At 37.9% G+C, this 21,199-nt stretch overlaps 1 protein-coding gene across 6 annotated transcripts in view; it reads left to right on the top strand.

Moving 5' to 3' along the window:
- Positions 1 to 5,599: 5,599 nt before the first annotated feature.
- Positions 5,600 to 21,199, top strand: part of SCEL (sciellin) — a 69,237-nt gene continuing 53,637 nt past the window's right edge. For 4 of the 6 annotated variants that reach the window (XM_085058077.1, XM_085058084.1, XM_085058093.1 and 1 more), the window contains exon 1: positions 5,601 to 5,836. The gene's annotated coding sequence lies outside the window, so the exon portion shown is untranslated. Of the gene's footprint in view, positions 5,837 to 10,893; positions 10,999 to 21,199 lie in introns of all 6 variants that reach the window. The other 2 variants (XM_085058066.1, XM_085058103.1) reach the window with 2 other exon arrangements.

Here is a 21,199-nt window from a genome sequence, read left to right as displayed (position 1 = left end):
AAGTTGATGGGCTTATGTTTCATTTTGCTCCTTTCTGAGAGAGATTGCATACCTGGTCATTGGGGAGGGTCATTTCATTGGTACAAAAAAGTAACAGCAAAATAGGTGTCACAATAAATCTTATTTCTGGTATAAATCTATGATTTTATTTAAACAATTAACCCGAGAAAATAATTTACAGGGGATTTACTTTGACCAATAAACAGTATTATTTTGATATCTTAGAAATTTCAAGATTCTTTTATGATGTGGCTCTTCTCATCTGATCATAGGAAATTAGGGATAATGTTTATTTTCAGAAGGACATATTTGAAGAGTCTAACTGAAACCATAGAGTTCCTGTTTGATTTGGAACAGTTGGGTTTGATCTGGCAGAAGAACATGACCGAGTCATTCTGAATTGTTAACACAGTTCTAGTGGTTATGCCAGAAAACCTTTAGGGGATGGGAAGGAGATGGAGCACATGTTTTTACTACAGCAAAAACTGTTAAAACAAAAAGAAACTCAGAGTATGTCAATTGTGAAGGCTCTTTGGTAGAACTTCTGTGATGCTCTAATATAAACTTTGTATTTACTCATTCAGTTTGTCAGTTTTTGTAAAAAATAAATTTTTATACACACACACACACACACACACACACACACACACATGTATATATATATCTATAAAATCAAATATAAAGCCTTTCGACCAACCCTCTCCCTTTTGTTTTACATTTTTTCCCCTTGCCTTTTCTTGCTTTGCCTTGCCTTCATTTTAAAAGTGAAGGCATTCTAGAGTCTGTCCTATTAAGCTGGCTGTTTTAGCACTTTGTTGTGTAACCATTTTCGAGCTGTGATGTGTTTATTAATCATCCAGTGTTGCCACATGTTTCATTGCACATTTTACATTCCTGGGAACTGTTTGTAGAAGGTTTCCTGTATTTGCAAATCTAGGCAATGCAGCCAAAGCTGCCGTTCAGTGCTGCTGTGAAATGTTGGTATCTCCTGGCCATTTGCACAGCCAAGTGCACAGAGGCTGTTGCACTTTGCCTGCAGCAGGAGAATAACCAAAGGAAGAGTAAATCCTCTCTTCAATCTCAAATGCAGAGATAATTTTTTCTCCAATAATAAGTGTGCCCAACTGCACCCTTGGAGCATCTGTCTTGTGTCTTGGCACATGCTAGAGATGATCAAAGCAGCAGCTTTTGTTTAAAGAAATAGAAAAGCAGGGTTGCAGAACATCCAGGGATGGATATAACACCACAAAGTAAGGAAGAATCACAAGAGCCAAACTATATTAAATGTGGTTTTTTCAGTAGTTTGCCAATGTGCAAAATAACAAGATAGATCAGGTGACACAGTTCTGAAATAGTTTAGTAAACAGACACACCCAATTTTTGTTATACCACAAATTCCTTGTGCAGATTTTGAGTATGTAGATTTTTTCCTCATCCATTTCAATTTTGTAGATAATAAGTCCAGCCATTAAAAGAATGTTGCTATTTTCCATGACAGAGAGAAGCAGCATTTTTCTACCAGTATTTTTCATTACTCATGAGACAAATTTAAACTCTGTTATTAAATGACAATGAATAACCTAGGCATCTGCTCATGAGAAAAAAATTCTCACAATGAAGCAGATTCCATTCATACTAGTTCTACTCTTATACAAACATAACATTGAATCAAGCAAAGCATTTCCATAGTATTTCTATAAATCATTAATTAATTTCATATCATCAGTACAGAGAAGGCAGACATCCTCAATACACAAATAATCATTGAAATACATATTTTAGGCACCTGGTTCTTTTCAGGAACTTGAGCTCTCAAGTATTGCTTGTGAGTAATCATCAGTATCAGTAATCACCACATGACTTATTAATGCCTTGCTAAAAAGCACTGATGTAACTGTCTAGCACTGTTTTATATAAGGAGAAGAAAATCCCAAGCATTGTCATCATCAGCTGGCTTGTGTCCAATAATTCCAAATTAATTTAAGTGATCAAGGACTGGGCGTTAACTTCTCCTATATGTCAGGAGAGTAGGTAATAAAATAAAACCAATCAGTCAAAGTGTAGCAGCTCTTCACTCTGTACTAGTGGGAGGAGAGGGTGAGATCAGCGTTCTGCGAAGCTGAAGTGACCAGCTGACTCCTTTGTCTGCTCTCTTTGCCTGCATGCTCTCCTCTGGCAGAGCAAGAGACAGGCATTGCTCCCTGCTACTTTGGGAATTAGGGATTCTCCCTAGTCACCTCTCTGCACAATGAAGCTCAGAGACCTGGTGACAGCCCTCCTGAAGACCGTTTATGTCTCCATAATTTATTTTTGCTTACATCACACCTGTAGAAAGAAACAGGTTAATTAATGAGAAGAGTGATGCACAGCTTTAATTCTCGCTGTTATGACTCTGAGCAAGGCCCCGTGAGAACACTGGAAGTAATTACGTTTTATTTCCTTCTGGTTTAGCTACCAGGCCTGCCTCTGTTCACAGCAGATTTTACAGGAATTTCTTGCCATCCTTAAGACTGGTATTCACCCTTTCTGACTTGGAATAGTTTAGGATGTGTCATTTCAATTCTGAAGAACATATATGGGCATTTATTGCTGAGCTGTCTTCTATGAAAGAAACAATTGCACCTCCTGAGAGTTTTCAAATTTTTCTGTTAAAGTTTCACTTATCCATGCTGTATTGTCATGGACTACTTGATTTTGTGATTTCTTTATTCAAGACAAAAACCAGTCAATTTCAATTTACATATAATATGCATTTTTATAATTTGAGTTCAGTCTTCTTTAGAGTTATAGAAAGCACAGTACAGTAGTTTAACACAAAATGTGATGAATTCTTAAATACAAGTCACAGTTCTATACATTGTGTGTAGTAAGACAAGATTTCCTTGCTCATGTGCGAAATAGGCTTCCATCTAAAGCACAACTATGAGAAGATGTGCTATCAGTCAAAATCCAACTTGGTTTTAGATTGTTAATCTAAAACCAATATAAATTAATTAATCTGAATAAAACAATGAAAGAGGAGTTGTACTGACTTGTAACTGAAAGTCTGTTGCAATTTCCTCAGTACTTTGAGGAAACACCAGTCTGAGAGCTCTTCAATAGTTCCCTTCATTCAAGCTGGAAAGGAAAATATTTTTAAATATCTCCAGTTAGAAACTGCACAGAGGGGCTCAATACAATGTGGTTACTCCAAATTAAGATTAAAATGCTGCTTGATAGCCCCTGGCTTTTTTTAGTAGCAATTATTCTGAGTGCATGATAATATTTGTAAGTGACTGTGTGTGCTTTAAGCTCTCCACTCCTTGATATGCTCTTGAACTTCTGCCATTTTGCAAGGGGCACTGAATCAAAGGTTTTGATGGGGTGACAGAGGACTGACACTATAAAATTAACGTGTCCTGAATTACCACCCAAGAAACACAGACTCACAGACAGTGTACGTTTTTAGAGTTACACTCATTGTTAACTGACATTAAGTACACTCTTGTCTTATTAAAATGCTGTTAGGGATGTTACTTAATGATTCACTGTGATTTTGTGATCACGTTGGCTAAATATTCTAAGAAGTTTTTCGTTATGAACTAGTTCAATGGGAAAGGATTGTGTCAACCTAGTATATTATTGTATGAGTGGTATTTTCAGTGCTGTTCACTGAGTATTGTGAGATACTGGTCTAATTTGCTCTATAATATCATTATAGTTTATGATATCTAAGGCTCATTAATAATAAAGTCATTCTGTTCATTAGTCTGTTTAAATAACCTAAGAGATAGTTGAGACTGAATTAAGCACAAGTATGTTCATGCATGTGCACACCTGTGTTTACAGAGCTCATAATGAATTACTTTCAGTACATTTTGCTTGTAAAGATGAAGACCAGCATCCAAAATCCAAGCAAGCCACAGAGATAAACCACTTTTGGTTTTAGATAACATGTAAAATTCTGAAAGTGTCGTACAAGCAGCTCTGCATCTAAGATGCTTACATTTTAATCAAGTGCTGTCAAACTTTTTGACAACTAAAGGAGAGATTACTCTATAGCTGCTTACTCAAAGATCCAATGGCAAATAAATTTTACAGTGTTAAGGGATGATGGAATATGATCTGAGAACCATTTGAGAATTCTTTCATGCCCTGCCAATTTGATGGCCTAATTTGAGTTATGAGCAAATTTTGCTATGCCCTATATATGGATTCTGCAAATACCTGGGTTGCAGATTTAGCATCACTGCAGGGATCCAGTTTTTATCTGATAAATTGTGTTATCCATTTTATCTTAAAAAATGCATTCTAAGATAAACAAAATTCAGAACAGTTCAATGGCCTTTACAGGTGCCAATGGCCTTTACAGACGTCAGAGGAAAGATCAGAGTGTTCTCTTTCATGACAGTCATTCTAAAATATTACAGGGACAAAAATGCACAGATTCCTAAAGGGATAAGTAGGTGATACAAGTAGCCACTCATGGAGACATCCTGACTTCAGTGGAGTCAGTCTTCCTATTTCTTTCTGTCTTCATTTCTCCTTGAATTTGCTAAACAAACATTTTGAAAACTGTGTTTATGTCTGTTCAGCTCATTGGAGATAGCAGGATTAGGCAGAGACTGCAAAGAATATGGCCATTAATGTCTGTTTCTATGACCAGCTTATTTCTAAACATTTGAAACACTAATTCCTGATGTCATCTCCTGCAAAAGCATAGTGGCAGTTTGTCTATTGAATATATTCCTTTAACATTTCATATATGCAATTCAGTTTTTACTGTGTCAGTTAGTAGTTTTAGTGAATTAATACAGCATACTGCTGGTCATCTTCTTAAGATCCAATCTGTCTGCAGATGATATTCTAGAACTGCCAAGACTTGTGTGATATTAAACCCAGGAAAGCAATTACTAGCCTCCTGATGTGTAGCTCAAAGACACACTCCAACAAATTCAGCTGAATGACTCTTGCTTTAACACAGCTATTCACCCAGGAAATGATTTAGTGTGTAAATGTTTCAGATTACAGTACTAGCTGGAATTTAAATTGATCAAAACAAACTAGAACATAAAGGCAGCCTGTTTGAGCAAACAGTGGAGACAGGACAGGGAAATGTGTCATGAGGGGGTTTCTGGTAGAAAAGACTGGCTCTAGAAGGAGAAGATTCAAAGAAGAGGCCAAAACAGTATGACAGAGAGGAAAAAAATAGGTTCTGTGGGAAGTTTCTTCCAAAGTGATCTACACTGTCTTGAGGCAATGATGCCATTATTCTGTTGAGATCAATGGGATTTTTCTCTTGGCTTTACAGCAGCCAGGATCTCACTCTTGATGCTTATCACTCGTGGTTGACCTTGCAGGCAAGGAAGCCATTGCAATTTAGAGTGCATCAAAAAAGTACCTGTGCCACATGACTACTGGGCTGAGTATGAAGAGAGTCTTTATGTGTCAGAAGGGCAGAGATATACTTAATGCATCTGAAGTGCATCTAAGTCAGATTTCTGTATCAGATCACTGTGTTTACAGAGCAGGAGGAAAGCTGGGCATGTCTGGATTTATCCCACACATTGACTCACAGCTATCCTATTCAGAGCCAAAACCACTCCTAGTAACACTTCCAGTCACCAACAGCAACTGCCAGCCAGCAAAAGTAGATAACAGCAGAAGTAAACTTTCAGTCTGCTGTAGCCTGAAACTTGAATCTTGGTAGAAAAGCGATTTTAGCTGCTGGAAGGAGTAACTGGAGGCATATCAGGCATCCTCTATTTAGTGGTCGAGTCTTCAAAGGCTTTGTGAGCAGTGGAAGTTTTTACATCTGGAAAGCTCTTCTGAGCTACACTCTTCAGTGCCAAAATTGGTAAGTCCATGTTGTAGCAATGAGCTTACCTGAGGAACTTAAAAATGGGAATTAATTTGATTTTTTTTTAAAAAAAAAGAACATCTGTGCTTGACTTGCAGTGTTTTCCATATAATCTCTGTTTAATTTACAAGTAGAATTTCCCTTGTACTCCTGCCATGAGTAATGTGGGCTCTGATTGTCCTGAAAAGACCTTTTTTCTTCTTATTTCAGCACCTATATGTGAATTTTTAAGTTGCCATCAGGAAATTGTTCAATCATGTAGCTGGACCACTAAAAAGTTCCATTGATACAAAATCCAGTCTCTAAATACTTGACAGAGTTGGAATAATAGTATAAACTTCATGTGTGCCATTATATTCTGGCACTATTTCAAGCAGGGGTGTTATTGAAAGTACACAAGAACCTCTTAAAATGTGTTTAACAATTCCCATATTTTATTAAGGAAATCATTGTCTTTCCACTATAAGTGAAGGATGAGTGACATTGTTTTATTATATTGCAAGGAGATTTTCATGCTATTTAACATGGGTCTTCTCCTCTAAAAGATGACCATAGCTATAAAGGTTTGGGATGACCACCTCAGGAGGGATGAAGGACTAATCTAGACAGCACTTGTCCTATGGCATTTATTTATTTTTAAAACTATTTAAAAAAATTTCTAAGGAAATATGCAGTATCCCACCAGTATGTTTAATCTAATGGCAACTGGCACTGAATTCCTCAAAGCCTTTCCACAACCAAAGCTTTTACTTTATAATTACATTTATATCTTGGCCTATCTAACCTTTCTTGCACAAATCATGCACAAACTTCCTTCAGAAATGTGGAGAGTAGTTTTATGCACCTATCTGATATTAGCTCTTTCAGTTCAGCTTAGCATTTGTTCCTACAGAGTTTAGAAAACCTGCTTGAAATAATTTAGTCTAAATTACTGAATATATTTACCCAGTAGATAGAAGGTTATATTTACTTGGATTTAGAACAATAGTCTCAGTTACCCCCAAGCTTCAACAGGTTTGAAGCTTGGTTCAGATTTTGACTTGCATTCCACCAGTGTGAATCTTGCTCTGGCATCTGAGCCAATTGACTAAGTCACCTCAGGCAGCTGAAATCTACCACAGTTTGTAAAATTGGCCTGTGATGTGATTGTCTGCCCTCTTCTTGGTTAAAACGTGGGCATAGATGCAGAACTTGAGTAAACATGCATAATGAAATTGAACAAGTTTTTGGTAATCACCCGTGCCTTAGCAAAAAACAAACAAAAAAAATAAAGTAGAAGAATTTTGAAAGGAGAGAAAATGTTGCAGGAAACACAGTAGCAGTCACAAATGAAAAAGCATGTCATGAAGTCTAAATAAAACTAGACATGTCCTTTGGTATTGCACCAGCTTCTTAACCCAGACTTTTCAAGCTCTGCAGACAGTACTGAAAGAGTAAGGGATGACTAGGTCAGTCTCTTTTTAGGCTGCATAAATCATGACTATATCCCTTCAAATGAATGGTCTTACACCACTGATCATTTCTTGGAAGTAAGATGAGAAGGCCTGGATGTCCCATCCTGACCATGAATACTTGGACCAGTACTGCTGTTGTTTGTCTCACGCCTGCTTTGTGATTTCCAGTGTAATGCCACATCATTCCTCCTCATTTCTGTGGGATGTTGCTGCAGTTGCATTCTGCATATGGATTTTTCTGGAGCCAAGGTTTCCACAAGCAACATAACATATGAAATATGGCTACCATCCAAATCTAAATATCGTTTCAGTTCTCTTTCCTGAGATGGAAAAAAAAAATAAGGAGGCTCCTAGAACTGGGTGATAAAAGGAGCAAAATTAGGTGACTTTTCTAGCTCTGATTTTTCAGAAAGGGAAGTATTACATTTCTATTTTCACTATTTTATTTGCTGAGAATCTATAAGAAGGAAATGACAGCAGACAAAAGCAGCAGTATATGTTCAACCCAAATTTTTGCAAAATTACAATTGCAATAGAGGAAAAAATTGCTATGTGTCTCATTCAGATACTAATTTCCACTGAAATACTTGAGGGGAAGCCAACAGAAATGTATCTGAGCACTCTGAATACAGGTATCCCAAAATTTAAAGCAAGAAAATTAAAAATTAATTATAGAAGACTAAGGATAATATTTTCTCTTATTCTTGTGTGAAATAAGTGAGAATTATGAATATAAATAAATATGAATAAATAAAGTGAGAATTCCAATAATATGAAGTGGATTTTAGCTGCCCTTTCTCGCTTCTGGGATCTGAGCCGTGCGTTGAGAAAAGCTCTTCCATTTGCTGTGCTGGAGGGTTGATAATTGGTCTTATTTCCATTGCTCTGTTTCCACCTAGCGCTCAAAGCGCACATTGCACCGAGCTGCCTGCATGCTCTAGAGCGCAGAGCTGCAAATCGGTGTCGCTCTGTTTTCAGGGAATCTGCAGTACAAGCAAGCAAGTGTAAGATTAAATATCACTTTTATAAAAAGCACTAGTTCGGGGAATAAAGTCTGTCGAGTGTCTGTATGCTCTTTGCTGCATGATCTGTTCAGAAACAGAAGTGTCAGTTATTTGGTTTAACTCTCAGCATCCCTCTTACGGATGCATTTTTTGGTGATAGTTCTCATGTTAACTGAAGACAAATGAATGCATGTGAATTAAAAGCACCATACCATAGTCCTTGAGGATATTTATTACTCTCACAGGCAAGAGTGTGCTCAGGATGGAATCTAGAAAAGGAAAAATAAACCACCTGGAAGCTCTGAGGTGGACTCATCTGGATAGTCTTTCCCTGTATACCTCAAGTTATAAAGTGCCTTTCACATTTTGTAGCAACCACAACATTTTAGTAACAGAACTGGAAGATTCAAAAACTCGATTGTGCTGCAGGATGAAAATAAGAGAGATTTTGAGCTGGAGTATGCAATCTGTATTTTTTCAGCAGATTGAGAAGAGCTAAAGGCAAAATGTGGATTTTCCTTGTGAAAGGTAGCAGGAGGCTTATGGACAGATATAAGCATACACAGACAGGACAAGTGAAGTTTTAAATTGCTTTCAGGTTCTAAGACAAATTTTTTGTGGTATGTATGCCTATAAAAAGCAAAATAGCTAAATGACTCTTAGTTGCACCACAGGCACCATCTGAAAAACACAGGGTGGTTATTTCTTCTGGTGTCTGATGTGTAGGAAGATGGAACCTCCTGTTCCACAGTTTGTAGTTTGAACATTTTCTTTAGGAAAAAAGCTTCAGCTCCTGCTCTCCTGTTGTGCTTTTTCTATGAGCATGTGCAAAATATGAGTGATTTAATTTCCAGACTAAGAAACTGCAATGTCCTTGGCTTAGGAGAGTCTGGTTTACCAGGTAGGAGGCATCACAGTTGTGGCCACCTTTTCTTGGATAAAAGCAGGGTACCAATCACAAATGAAACAGCATGTCACAAACTCTGAATAAAACAAGAGAGGCTCCTTGGTACTAGACCAGCTGTGATGACATTTATTTTATAATAAAGCTTCTGCAGCTCCTCTGGTTTATTAAGTGCCCCACACTGACTGCTGCATTAGGCCACCCTGAAAACCTCTACTGCACCAAACTCCTTTTAGGTCTTCTGGATACTCACCCAGTTTAGATGTGAGGCAGACACCAAGCTGTTTGCTCCAAGCCATGAAGATACCTCTACAGAGGCACATATATATATATATATGTCTATATATATGTTGCTAGAGAACTCTGAATAGAGTGACCTACCTGCAGAATCTTTCTAGGTAGAGGACACTGGTGGGCTGAGTTTTTTTTACAGTTTCATCTTTGGATTTAAATTTCAGTTTACAGAACAATTTGTTTAACCTTTCAAAGGACTAAGTGCATAGGACTGTATAGGTCAGCATTTTTCTAGCAGAACTGCCTTGTTAAAATACTGTATTTTTTTTACCACTATGAACATTGCAGTGAACTCTGAGCTACAGAATGGCTCCAGTCTACACCAGTTTCTGTTATGCAACCTTCTTGTTTGAATAGTAAAATCAAAATTAATTTACTGTCATATTCTCTTTATTTGTGAAATAATATTAATTGAATAGTGCTTTTAATGGAAAATGCATGGGGACGTGTAAGTGAACAGCAGTATTTTATTATAGTATCTCTTGCTACCTGAGCTCCGCATTCCTGAAAGAGAGTTTCCTGCATTGAGGTATAGATTTGCTTTGGTTTGAGTCCTTAAATCATCTGGCAGGAAATGTAAACTAGGGAAGGGATTACTGTGGATGCAGCTCTGCTGTACAGAAAGCAGTCCCTGAAGAGGGGAGGGTCTGTGTGTGGGGTCTGTGAGACAGTCCCACCCATCTGGAAATAGCTGCTCTTGTCTTGGATAATAGTAAGGTGAGGGGCTGTTTCATCCTCTGCAGTCGCCCAGTCAGGTGAAGACTGTCTGAGTCTTTGTATTATTTCAGACACTGTGTGCCGTTCCAAGGGGTTGGAACATAGGACTTTGTTATAGGAGAAGAAAGTTCTGCCTGTATCTGAAAGCAACTATAAACTGGTGCAAACAGAGTAAATTCTTTTTTGAAAGTATGGGAAGCCTCAGTATTATCCAATTTAATTAAAATTAGTACATTTAATTCCAAATAATTATTTGTAATAATATGTTTAGTATTTCTTGCCCTATCATCCTTCAAGGAACTGCTCTTGGCAAAAAAAAAGCTTATGTCCTTGGAGGACTTGTATTTATGTAAATACTTAATAGATTGTGATTAAATTAAATTAGCACTATGTATCCCCTTCAGACTTATCTGTGTAGTCTTGTCCTGTGATCTTTGCACTAATGAGTATTTGGATGAAAATATGTGGGGTTTTTTTGGTTTTTTTGTTGTTTTTATTTTTTTAAGAGAGCGTGTGGAAAAGTAAATCAATCAAGTATATTATCACACTTAAAAGTGAGGGGTAACCCTGCTTCAATATTTATAACATTTCAATGGCAATATCACAGTTTGAATCACTCTTTTCTATCTCAAAGGCTGGTAGGAATAAGAGGACTTCTGCTTTTAATGTTTTCCTTTATAGAGGCATGGACACACTAGATGAGACCTACACAGCATCCAGGCCAATAATTTGTTTCTGACAGAGCCCAGAGGGAGATCCCTCAGAGGAAGGATCTGCAGTTCAGAAGTAAGGGCACTGCTCTCCCTCTAATATGAAAATAATAAATCTGTCCATAGAGCTTGAGCAGCCTCCTGAAGATTCATCTTGTGGTGCCAGAAATAAAGAATAAACCCTTCACAGATTTTTCTGTCTGTTGCACTGAGTGATTCTGAGCTATGGCAGAAGCTGTCAGGTCTGATCCTTCTTTGAAGCTTCAGTGTAACAAAATGGAATGGCTGCTGTGACTTGGAGGAATACATGGGACTGGGAGGCAGACACAGCAGTAGCTGGGGCAAATCCCAGTCCAAGACCTATAACAATTCCCACCTGAACATGCCCAGGCATGTTTACTGAAAATCCCTATCTATTGAGAGAAGTGAGCAGATATTTCCTTGTGTCTGTTAAAAGGGAGAAATCTAACTCCTTGTGTTTGGTGCTGTTTTGTGACAATTGCATAACTTGCACTTGTCTTGGTCTTAAACTCAAGTTTCTCCCTGAATTTATGGGTAGAACTTACAAAAGTCTCAACAATAAAATTACAGAAATTCAGGGGAGGTCAGACATAACCAGGGGATATATGACCTCACCACACTAGGGACATGTCTGCCACTTACACTCAAAGCTGAGTCAGGCCATTTCTGTCTGCCTTAAGTAATGCATGGAGCCAGAGATCCCTGATTATGGAGCCACCTGAAATTCCCTTTCGCTTTGTGCAGTCACCTAGGAGTGGTCAGTGCAGATTTACTGAGGGCAGGGTGTGTGTTACGTCTGGCTTGCAGGTGCCTTATTCTGAGCTCTATACATCTGGAACCAGAGACAGGTGGGTGTTCACCACCATTTCCTTGAAGTACTGACCAAGGACCACTCCATTAACTACAAATTGATGAGAAAGTAATGCAAGGGACATGTGACCCCCATGGGATCAGAGACTCTGCATGAACAGCCCAGGGGCCAGAACTCAGACTCCTCCTGATTGTATGGTGGCACACTTTTCAGGACAACTATAGAGAAAGCTGGTCATGTGGAACACTAATTTTGTACATGACCATATTTAAGCTCTGTAAACTAATATTTACCTTATACATACATTAAATTTACTGTGGAATTAAAACACATGAAGTAGTGCTTAAAGTTTTCCTCGTCCGTATGCTATCTATGAAGTCTGCTTCTGCTGTGTGGTCATATATTTACCTGAATGCATATTCTGTACCTGGTTGACAAATCAAAGCAGTTATGTATATTACCTTCCATAGTACTACTGCTAATGAGATACAGTACATCTGTACTCAGATTAAAGCTAATCTGAGTTAGCTTTTTCATCACGGAGCAACATCTCTAGTACTTACACAAAACTGCAGTGGGAATATTGCAATAAACCATGCCTATTTATTATGTTCATCTCCTTTGGTTCTAATAAAAATTTATGCTTGCATTTAAACAGGTTTCTGTGTATAAATTTTGGATTTTGGGGTTCTACTATTCTTTCTTTCTGCAAACTTTTTAATAGTCACCTCTGTTGCAAAAGAAGAATGAAAACAAATCGGTACATTTTAGTAATCACAAGAAATTATTTAGAAGGCAGAAATGGACATGGTTTACATTTCATTGACTTCATAATTATAGAGTTGCCAGTGTATGGGTGATTACCTCCTTCCTTCTTGCTTGTTATTAAATGAAGTGTTGAAGGAAACCCTTAATTTTTTTCTACCTACCGTGGTTGTCAGAGATGGGATGTAGCAAGGATGGGAGAAAATGAGGAAGGAAACACATTAATGCTGTCACATGAAAAGAAGATGTACATAATTAAAGAGAGAAAGCATTAATCCTGGCTTGGTCTTCCCTCTGGGGAAGTAGCAACCTATATGATGTACATGCAGCTTAGGGAGAATAGAAATTATCTCTCACCACAAGAAGCAGGATGGTCTGTGCTTTAGATGGTTGTATCTAATGTAGTAAAGCCACTAGTGCTGTATCCCAGGACTCAGTACTGGGGCTAATACTGTTCTCCATATTTATTAGTGATAAATATGGCCAAAGGAGCACAGTGCATCTTCAGCAGGTTCCCAGATGATACAAACTGGGCAGACTGGCTGGTGTGCCACATAGTGGTGCCACTGTTCAGAGGGACTGTGACAAACTGGACAACAGGGCAGAGAGCAATCTCCTCTACTTCAACAATGGTAGAGGCAAACACTTATATCTGTGGAGAAATAACCCCAAACACCAGTGCATGCTGAGGACCCACTGGCTAGAAAGTTGCTTGGCTTAAAAGGTCCTTGGAGTGAAAGTTTTCAGGAAATGGATGGCCAGATGACCACGAGCTACCAACACACCCTTCATGGTAATAATGGGCAGCAGCTTCCCAGGCTACATTAGTAAAAGCATTGCCAGCAGGACGAGGAAGAGGATCCTTGTTCTCTTCAGCATTTGTGAGGCCACATCTAGAGTACTGTGCCAGTTCTGAATTACCCAGTACAAGAATGATATGGTTTACTGGACTGAGTCCAGCGAACTGATGATTAAAATACTGGAGCACGTTTAATTACTTTGGAGGTCAGAGGGCTTCTTTAAAACCTAAAGTAATAATAGTTCCTATCATTCAAATCCCATCCTCAAATGTAACCCTTCCCAGCAGTGCCTGAAAGATATTAAAGACCATTAATTTGAAAACAAATGTTGATATCAGAAAAAGTTAGTCCATATAGAGAAGGACATGAATTGGTAATAATTGGCAAATCGCCCATATATACCAAATTATGTTTTTACTAACCTTTCCCTTGTGTATGCATGTAGAGATTTGAACAAAGTGTGGTTTGTAGATGAGAGAAAAGCTAATGCAGTATTTCAAGATACTTTGGACACTCTCTGAAAGGCCATAGATATTTCCTTCTAAGTGTTAGAAAGTCCTTTCAACTGAAATCCTGTGGGAGATGTATTAAAAGCACTGTAGCTGTTAGGGCAGGGAAATTACTAATAACAATCACTAATAACAATATACCTGAATTTACAGAGAGGTTAAAATATTGGTTTTGAGTTGTTAATTGTTGTTTTGTTCCAATAGTTACTAAATTAAGGTGCTAACTTGAAAGAGCTGGTTTCCTGACTGATGTAAACCACCCAATAACACATTGGCAATGGAATGGGCTTGGCCTACCCTGAATATATTTTTTCTCCACAGGCTTTGCTTCAGTTCTTTTGATTATGAGACTTGGGGTGAATTAGATCTTGATGTTTGGTGATCTGCCCAAGGCAGTCTAAGGGACTAGTTGGAGAGCATGGCCAAGGGCAGGACAGGCCAGGCACAACTGTTACTTTCGGTGGGAATGTGGTACTAGACCAGTTCAAACTGATAATGAAACCGCACCCTTGCTGTTCACTGCAAAACCTATTGTCAACACCCATTTACTGGATCACTGCACTGTACAGTTAGATAAATGACAGAGATACTGATTCATGACAATTTCTGTGGTGTTTCCTGAACATGTAGTCCCTGCAGTGATACCTTTGGCTGTTTAGGAGGCTGACCTTGCAAAACCCTGAGAAAAAACTGTGTTGACAGGCTATAACTGCACTTGCCCTCATGCATGAACTTCTGAGTGCTGCTTGATTGTGGCATTATCTTCAAATCTCTTGGTTCCCTTGTTTGCAACTAAGAAACCTTCTTTTCTCATCCTCTGTGTTTGCCTTTATTTGCTCATTCTGCAGCATAATTCAGATGTTAATCTGTCCCAAAGACAAGCCATGCGGATGGAATAACTGACATGCCATGCATTGTTCATGACATAGTTCTCATGCAACATCACTGCTCATCCTGTCTCTCTCCATTTGACTGCAGTTTTTCTAAAGGGAACAATTTCCAGGCAAAGAATTTTCTATTTTTTCACACAAACATCTCTACCATTGCTTAAAACCTTCAGGATACATTAATCTTCATTTACAAGGATACTGGTCTCGAAACCCTTCATGAATGCCACTATGGAGGATTTACATTGTCAGTATTTGAAATCAGACTGATCTTTGAGATCCTTTCCCGCTTGCTTCCCTTTTGTCTTCGACATATGGATTTTTAAATTTCATTTTTATTTCAAATCCTCTTCAGTTACTTTGCTACCTACTTGCAAATTTCAGTCTTCCTCTGCTGCAGTGGCACTTGCAAGTCTCAACTACACTCTGCCCTTTTCATGGACTGAGTGTTACTCTGGCAAACAATGATTTGTGTGCATGTCATGGTGCTCCCTTATTACCTTTGGAAGGGGGAATTTAAAAGATGTATTTACTTAAACAACTAAATACTGAACAGACTCCCCAGGGAGAGGTCATGACATGAAGCCTGCCAGAGTTCAAGAAGTGTTTGGACAACGCTCTCAGGCACAGGGTGTGGTTCTTGAGGATGTCCCATGAAGGGCCAGGAGCTGGACTCAGTGATCCTGTGGGTCTCTTCCATCTCGGGATATTCTGTGATTCTAAGGGACCTTTTTTGTGTTGACTGTTTTTGTTTCATAGAATTTCAAATAGCGCTTTAAATACTATTGCATAGTGACACAGGAGAGAGAAATAAAATTAACAGATTTAGCAGCTTTGGGGAGGAAAAGTGATGTCAAAATGCTTCCTAAGGTTGATTCCTTCCAAACAAAGACTTCAATGTTGTTTGCAATAATGGCAAATAGTTGTTTGTATATACAGAATTTTGTTTATACACTCTGCCCAGCTGATTCTATTCTCCTGTACTAAACAAGGTATTGAAATGGATATTACAGACATCTCTTGTGAAATTTGTTTCAGAAAGTTTGTTCTCAATTTCAACTGGAATTATCCTTATTTCCAATAGGATATCCAGAAGAAGAAAATACCCACTAGGTCTCCAAGGCTCAAAACCAGTGCTTTGTGTATAAAAGATTTAAAATTACATCCATTCTCCATGCAAAATTTCAGAGAAACAAAAAAAATTTAGGTTCAAAATCATGTGAATTCTCCAAGGTTCCTGGGAACTTGCAGCCCAGATTTTATACTGGGGAGTTTCAGACCTTGAAGTGGTGGCCCCAGCATCACTAGCAAGTAACTATTGTACAACTCTGAGCAGAGAAATTGTTTGATGCAGAAGTAGCTTGTCCTCACCACAGCTATTTTTTGCAGAAAACCACAAGACTTTACTTACTGAACTAAATGGCATATGTATTGAGCTCTCCAAGTAGTGCAAAGAACAGCAGTTCTGGGAGTTTCGTTTCCCCACTGATGGCAAAAATAAAGACAAAAAAGAGAGCAACTGTGTGACACATAACTGCTACACTGGATTTTGTGGTATTGCTTAAACAGAGAGTCAGTGTGCAGCTCAGCTGTTTGTAACCACAGAAACAGAAAATGTTATTTGGAAGGAAGGAGGATGTACACCAAATCTAGTATGTCTCAAACCTGACAGTGTTTCTTTAAAATGTTCTTAAACCTGTTTAACACACCCCTACTCTTCACCACTCCCTGGGAACATGCACCACTTATAGCAACTTGTAAATCAAGAAAAACCAAACCCAGCAATTTATTCTCCAGTGTGCACTGGATATTTTCACACACCCAGCTTGGCCATGTAATTAAGTTACAACAAAGCTCACTAGCTCAGAGTTTTCTGCTTCAACCTAAAATGAGTTCAGCACTGTGAGTTTAGTCTTGAATATTCTGGAGCAGAATTCCATATTTCACAATTATATTAAGAAAACTAAGAAAATATTTAGAATTCAAAGATTGTGATTTATGCACAGCATGATGAGGTTCTGCTCACAGATTCATAGAATATGGCAAAACTCATTTATACTGTTTTATCTGCAGGTCAGGGATCTGAACAGAGGGAATATAGACACCTACAAGTAAAGCAGTTAAACCCCAAAATTCAAGCCTTATTTTTGCTATAGATGGAGGATTCAAATACAGGAAAATATGACATATTCTTTCTAAAAATAAAAGGAATATTTCCTTTGCACGCATGAGTTAAAGGGGTGGAATTGTAAGGAAAGCACAATTTTTTTTTTGTATTCTCTCTTCTCTCATCTTACAATTTCTTTGTGTGTCAGATTCCTACATGGTCAGATTATAGTTTTCTAGCCACATGTTTTGTATAAGGGGCCACAGTGAGGAAGTGGGGCACATTTTTATAGATGCAGTACTGTTGAGGCTGCAGAATGAGCTTTGCAGCTTAAATTTTGTCCAGAGAGGAAAAAAAAAATCTGTATCCTTGTTTCCTTTTCCTTTTAATTTGACAAGAGGCCATTGATTTCTGCAAAAGAAAAAAAAATTTAAATCCTGCCATTACATGGAATTCATCTGACGTATAGGCATCTATAGTATAGATGCCTAGATCTGACTTGCCATTTTTAGGCTTCCTTTCAAAACAGTGGAGAGAAATAGTAACTTCTACAGCCCAGTCCTCTGACCTACTTTAATCTGCGTTTGTGTGAGATTACATTAGGAGTGTCTTGAGTGATAAATTTAGAGATAGGAGCCTAGCTTTTGATGTAGCCTAGCTTTTTTGCTAAATAGGGCCTGCGATGGAAAGTCTCGCCCAGCTCTGAGGAAACAAGTCCTTGAAAATAGATGTCACTGGTTTGGCTCCTTCTTTGAGTAGAATTCAAATTATTTACTTGCACATTAATTGGCATTTAGCTCTCTCAAGCTAAAAGCCTGCATGGAGATCCAGAGCAGCCTACACCTGAAATTACTGGGCTCTTCACATTATGCTCTTACTGCACCGTGGCAGGATCTGGAACCTGAGGAACTTATCTGGGCCTCTGTGATTACATCCAGATGATTATAATATGATCTGATTCTTTCCCTTGTAATATCACCCAAATTATTTAAAAATAACCCCATTTCAAAGCCCAGCCTTGTTTTAATTTCATTTAATAACAGCAACAGAAACAAATGAAAAAAAGCTTCAATCCTTCTTCATGTACTGAACACTAAAATTCTCACATAAGAGTTTTTTTCTGCCAACATTCTTTCCAAATTACTCACAATTTGGAAAAAAAAAAATAGAAGAATACAGTTTACTCAAAATAAAAGGGAAAGAGAAGTTGATATTGAAAATGTACTAACTTCCACACCATTGCCACAGTCTATTGGCCAGTTTATATCAAAGGACAAGTATTTTAAAAAAGCAAGAAGAAAGCTCAGTTGTTTCTTCAGCTTCTCCGCCTTTAAGGCCCTGCTTGCAGATGTGTTAATTTAAGAAATGTATTCTCCTTTCCTTCACATAATTTGTGATTGATATCTGCACCTGAAATTTATTCCTTGGAAGATGCTTGGAAATTTTACCAAACCTTCTGTGGATAAGGGAGAACAACAAGACAGCAGAATTCTTTTCCAGGGAAGCTGGAAGGGGAATGTGGAGGGGTAATGCCATTTCTGTGAGATCATTTTCAATTTTACTCCTGCAGATGACATACATTTCAACACATATCATGAAACTGTTTTGCTGTTTTTTCTGTTATTTGAACAGGTGAGCAACTTTATTGGATTGCAAAGGTATTTATTAGTGAGGAAAGGGTCTTAAACATGTACTAACAAAGTAAAATTCTCTCCATGTTTACTTATATGCATGATCTCCACATTTGTCATATAAATAGAGAAAGAAAGTCAGTCTGAAGAAAGTAAAGTGACAATGCTGAATAACTCTCAGCTTAGGTGTTGAATGACAACTCCTTCACTAAGGCTTATTTTAATACCTGAAGAATCAACATTCCACAGAAAAAATTATATCACTTTGATTGCACTGCTAATTGTTTACATTATCATCAAAGAATTAAGAAATATTTTTAATGCAATTTTATTTATGTGTCTTATACAAATTGTGACCATAGGGGCATAACATAACAGTGGCACTCCTTGGTCAGCCCAGTGGTCTGTCTCCACCAAAGCAAACGTTCAAGAAAGAGTGGAAGAACAGGGAAAGTATTTAAGTTGCTTTCCCTGTGTCCTTACAGTCTGTATCAGTTTGCTTGTAAGGCTCTTTTTTAGCAAAGTGGATTTTCTGTTTATTTAGTAACCATCAATGCATTTCTCTTCCACGAGCTTGTCTTGTGTCTCATTGAGCTGTTTCATGTATGGATACACACACATCTGTGTAATTACAAACATGTATGTGCACACATGCACAAGTACAGGTAGACATGCATATAAATAAACTGTTGCATTGCATAAACTATTGGAAATACATCTTCCTGCAGCAAGGACAGCTTACATCCTACATGGAGGAAGAAACACCCCTTTTCCTTTTCCTTTTCCTTTTCCTTTTCCTTTTCCTTTTCCTTTTCCTTTTCTCTCTTCTCTTCTCTTCTCTTCTCTTCTCTTCTCTTCTCTTCTCTTCTCTTCTCTTCTCTTCTCTTCTCTTTCTCTTCTCGTCCTTTCTTTTTCTTCCTTCTTAATGTTGATGCCAAATAGCTCTTGTACTGGGGGATAATGCACATACACCTTTCTTGTACTGTTCATGATGTTTTTGCACTTACACCTCCTTTTACCACACTAACAGAGTCTTAGCCAATGTATTTTGTTCTGTGTGGGAGGAAGTAATTATGCATCTTCAATCATCTAATCATCTTTTTTGTTCTTCTCTTAACCTTTTTAAGTTCAACTCCATCCTTTCTGATTCCCAGTTTTGGTATTTGTCTTATTTTTGCAGTTATTGATTTTGGATCACATTTTCTAACAACTCTTCTATAATAAGCTGTTCTGTGCTAACTATACCAACAATGGGGAAAACACTTTCTTTCTTTCATGCTCATATTCATCTTTGATGTGGATAGAGAACAGGATCACAATCTTTAACAGTTGGCTAGCATGCACAGCAGTTAAGTGTGCTGATAACTCCAGTATGGAATGAACATGTCAAAGGAAGATTTCATTAAATAGGTGAGATATTGGTTCATCAGATTGTTTTGACTGGTATGAAGTTTCCATGTAGGTTTTCAGATGACAAATAAGTCCTCAGTCAACTAATATGATCCAAATAATGAAGGAAAGGATTACAATAGAAAGCTGCTTAGCCCTTGCAGAAAATTCAATCACAATACCAGGGCAAGGTGAGGCAAACCAGTCTATCAGATAAGTGTAAAGTGAAGTTCCTCATGTGGATATCATTCTACGGGGCAGATGTATCTCCTTATCTGCACCATAAAAAGAACAGCCTGTGGGGGTTGTCTCCCATGTATTTACAGTGCCCATGACCAATTAAGTGCTGTAAGAAAATTTCAGGGAGCAGGAAAAACTTTCCTTTTAACTTCCTCATTTTAACTTTCTCTCTTCTAAGATGGATATTCCTGAGATCAGCACTGTTTGCTCTTTCCCAGAGCTCTCTCAGTGGGGATTTGATAGAGATATTACAAAGTCATTGTTTGATAAAAAAACCACATCTAATCATAATTCTCATGCTTTCTCTACTACTGTTGGTCAGAATCTGATTCTCATTTCTTTAGCCACCTGTATGAATGTTCTTTGTTAATTCAGATACTGGTAAAAACATATAAGCTATTTATCAATAACATAAGATACAAAACTGGTTACAGCCATTCAGCTGGTACCACACAGATGTCATTTGACTTAGCCAGATTTTCAGCACAATTTTCGTTAAATAACTGATTTTATCAGTTATTTATTGATAGAACTAGTAACTGTGTTCTTTAGCTAAGGCAGTAATGGCAGTGGTGCAAGATCAAAATACTCAAGTTTAGCAAGCTATGGACAAGACTCAGGGATTTCTGAAATATATTTCACTTCTTTGCAGAGTAAAGAGCTTTTCAAATTGTGGGAAAAGCAGGCCCACTAACATTGAGGACTATGTATCTCCATGCAATGTATTGGCACCTGCTATGAACAAAAGACACTGCTCAGACATTTTCTGTGGCAACTAGAAGATGTGAAAAGGTTTAGACATTTTGCATACTATTTATGGTATTTTTTCTTCCTCCTTTAGTTTATGAACTTTGCCACACCCTTTGGGAGAACAATGGGCTGCAGATACTTCTGCATTATGACTAAGGTTTTCTTAGCATTCAAAAAATGCATATGAAAAATCTCTGGCAGTACTCCTTCCTGTATTCAGAAAGGTGTGGTTCAAAAAAAGATTACATGCCTTACTTTAACCAGTTGAAAGGTCTTCCCCAGGAACAGCAACCTGCAATAACTAAAGGAAATGTAGGCTTGGCTGGCAAGAGTTAATCCACAAAACACAACATTGTCTCTGGTGCAT

The sequence above is a fragment of the Lichenostomus cassidix genome, chromosome 1 (genome assembly GCF_008360975.1).
Source record: "Lichenostomus cassidix isolate B80296 chromosome 1, HeHo_3.0, whole genome shotgun sequence".
Taxonomy (NCBI): domain Eukaryota; kingdom Metazoa; phylum Chordata; class Aves; order Passeriformes; family Meliphagidae; genus Lichenostomus; species Lichenostomus cassidix.
Note: the sequence above shows the minus strand (reverse complement) of the source record. Positions and strands in the feature narration are given on the sequence as shown.